This window comes from Phyllopteryx taeniolatus, chromosome 21, assembly GCF_024500385.1.
Source record: "Phyllopteryx taeniolatus isolate TA_2022b chromosome 21, UOR_Ptae_1.2, whole genome shotgun sequence".
NCBI classification, from domain to species: domain Eukaryota; kingdom Metazoa; phylum Chordata; class Actinopteri; order Syngnathiformes; family Syngnathidae; genus Phyllopteryx; species Phyllopteryx taeniolatus.
Window position 1 is genome coordinate 17,034,259 of NC_084522.1, and position 3,638 is coordinate 17,037,896.

The window sequence follows — 3,638 nt, forward strand, 5'->3', positions numbered from 1 at the left end:
AACAATGTCCTTTTATTCAAGAGCAGGCACCCCCTTCTTCCGCTAACATACTATCAAGGACCAACCTATTTTGGAATCCCATGAGAGATGTAGCTGATAGTTGCTCATGGATGCCCTCCGCTAGTTGGGAGGTGAAATTCACCAATCTTTGAATTTGGTAATGGTGGTAATTTATGAAATCAACATTTTTATTCGGAGTTACCCATATAAAAATACTCTCAAGACCTGCGGAAATTTGACAGCAAGCTTTATACTCATCCGGGACGCCTCTGGGAATTCCAATGGCATCCAGGTAGGTGGGGTCCTTCTTCCCAAGCATTTCTGCCCACGTTGAAGCCACTGACCATACGGCGGAAACGGTTCAAGCTACCCCACCAGTAACGCTCCCATGTGAAATCCGCCATTTAAGTGATTTCCTGCTCAGAGAGGGGCTTAATCACTGTGGGAGCTATCATAGAGACCAATGCACAAGTGCCTGTCCATTCCCCGGGCAGGAAGTCCCACAAAAGACCATCCCCACACATCCACCACAAATCAGACCTCATTTTACTTAATCGGGCCGCATCATAATAATCAATAAAAAGCGTGAAATTACAAAACTGTGGATCTAGGTGGCCAATTGATCGGGAAAGTTTGTTATTTGGGCCCAAAGTTACCTTACTCTTATTTTGTGTGATACAGGGAAGGGATGGGACCATATTGACATCATAGAGGGGAGCACCTTTCACCTTAGTCAGAGGATAAACTTGATCCCAGTGCTGGCACTCACCCTCCAGGTTTTCATTAGTCATCAGCTGGTAGGCACAGGTCAATTTGAACTTAGTAGCAGCAGTATAATTTTCCTGGACCACAGGGTTTACAATCCAATTGACGTTATTCATCGTAGCACAAACAAGACAGTCTTTTTGATAGATTTGGACTGCGTCCCTACCTTCCATAGTAATCTCCTTAAACCAATAATTACCTAGATTAATTCCTGCCGCTCGTCCCTTCGCCTTTTGTACCAAATGACAGTTTACCGCTCCTTTGACCAAGTCATTATTCAGAGGTTTAGAGGTTCGAAAAACCACTGGATCCTCATTTTTTTGAAGCTGGTACTTTCGCAAATTTTCTCATTATAGGACTAGATGAACTTTTTGTCGGTCGTATCCAATTAATAATAATCTGTCCTAGTGGATCAGCCCCTGAGACATCTATACCCAAGGTCAAGACTGTAAAGGTCGCTACTGGTTTGCCCCACTCTCTCCACGGGGTGCTAGTTATATCATACAAGGTCAACAATACGGGATGTCGGTCCCTCGGGGTTACTGAGTGCATACTACCTCTTTCCATTTTGATCTTGTCCTTCCACCGCCAATTTCTATTCTTCGTCGGCTCCCAGTATCCCGGTTTCGCGTGGATAATCACTTGCTTCCAACTGTAACCCAAATCGACCTGCTGGTTCGCTTTGAACCTTGGTTCACCGGATACCGGCCAGCTCCCCCATGTCCTGTACTCAAAGCGCACAAGTAAATATCGTATCCCTCCGGGTCGCCCCAGCGTGCACAATTTATCACCTTACACAATTCAAATTGGTATACTGTCTTTTCCCCCAATGTGTAGTTCAATTCTAGGGCCCCTGTTGGCTTCACGGCCCTCTTTGTTACTCTTTCTCCTTGTATTGAAGGCATTCCAAAATAGATTCCTGTAACTATAATCAGGGAGATCACCAGAGTCATGATTATAACCTTCTTTGACCAGACATCCAGGATGTACATATTTCCCCCTTTGTTAAAGGACTAATTTAATCCCAAAACACAACATACAGACACACTTACACAAAAACCAAAGATATAGAACGAACAATACAACTACCACAACAATAACACCAACCCCCCAAAAAAACAAAAAAAAACAGGTCGACCAGGTAAAAAAAAAAAACACCAGCGAATACCAGCGCCCCAAAAAATCCAGCACACACAATACAGCAGACAGTCACCAGGCACAAGAGGCACAATGTCTTTGTTTACTCCGCAAATGAGGTCTGTGCCGGGCGTGTTTGTGACACGTGGTACCACTTGTCCCCCTTTCCAAAGAGACGCACAGCGTGAGATGTCCGAGCCGACACCTCAAACGGACCAGTCCAGCGGGGTTCAGACCACTTCCTTTGGAGTACTTTCAAATACACGTGAGACGGAAGGGAGGGGTCACTGACGTGGACGTCTGCAACAGAGGGATCTGAAACACAAAGTGAGGACACAAGAGATGACAGTTGCTCCCAGTAGGGCTTATAGCCCTTTGGCGGGTCCATGTCCGGCTGGAGCAAAGCTGATTCTGGACCAGGCATCAAGCGGCCGATCAGGAGTTCAAAAGGGGTGAACCCTGTCCGGCGGTTCCTAGCTTGCCTGATGGTAAACAAAACAAGGGGAAGGGCTTGGAGCCAATTAAGCCCTGTGTGTGCACACATTTTAGCCAGCCTTTGTTTGACTGTGCGGTTCATCCTTTCCACATGGGCCTGGGACTGAGGATGGTAGACTGAGTGTTGGATTTATCTTACCCAACATTATAAAAAATAGACACAAAAGGAATGAAGACGCTGGTTTCTTTTTCTCATGAGGAGGGCGTATGGGAGATTGTTCAGATCACAGCCTCTCAACACGCTCTAAACAATCCCCCCCCCCCTCGCTCCTGCTTTTATTTGAAATAGGAGGGATTTACAAATCATAATGTTCTAAGCAATAAGACACAACACATAATATTTGATAATAAGAGGGTTTTTCCCAGACATAGTATTCTAAGCAATAAGACACAACACAAAACATTGGACCAACACTTGTCCCGACCCGACCACATCCGATCACGTCCTTGGTCCAGGCGCCCTTCCATCGGATGATGCTGAGTCATCTTTTCGAAGGCGAGACATCTAAAATCGTCCATAATACTAATGCAAGCTAAGCAAATAAATGATAACTTCTAAAATATATTTAACATTTCCCTCCTGTTTATCATGTATTTGCACAAATTCTCATATCATCTTACAGTCACTTCATTTCGATTTTTAACTGTAGAATCATTTTTATGAAACAAATACATTTACACTCAGAGTAAACTTGTCATACATGAATGTTGTAGTTTAAACATCGTAATCACCTGGATCAGGAAACAAATCAGGTAAAACAACATCATCATCATCATCATCGTCATTATTATCAACCTCCAATAAAGGATAAATCTGCTCCATACGGTTCCATGTGGGTTATGGCTGTGGTGATTAATTTACTGATTAATGCCCGAATGCATGGGATACAACAACATCCACACAATGTCAGAATGGCTGCAAAAACAGCAATTGATATTAGGGTTTTATATTTACCAAAAACGTCCATTCGAGCTGTCCCACAAGGAGTGTTGATTGAGGGTCCGTAGACCATCGATGGCTCTGGTCAAGCTGCCATCTGAAGCAGTATTGTTTGTTCTCCAAACATACCGCAAACACCTCCCTCTCTTGCGAGGAGCATGTCGACAGCTATGCGGTCTTTGGAACGTCCTTGAGCTGCTCGTGCACAGCTTCCAACCCACTCTGAGTCCAATTTCCTAATCTCTGTACATTGAAGTGGATATAGTTTATCCCATCAACATTTTTATTAATCGTACACCAA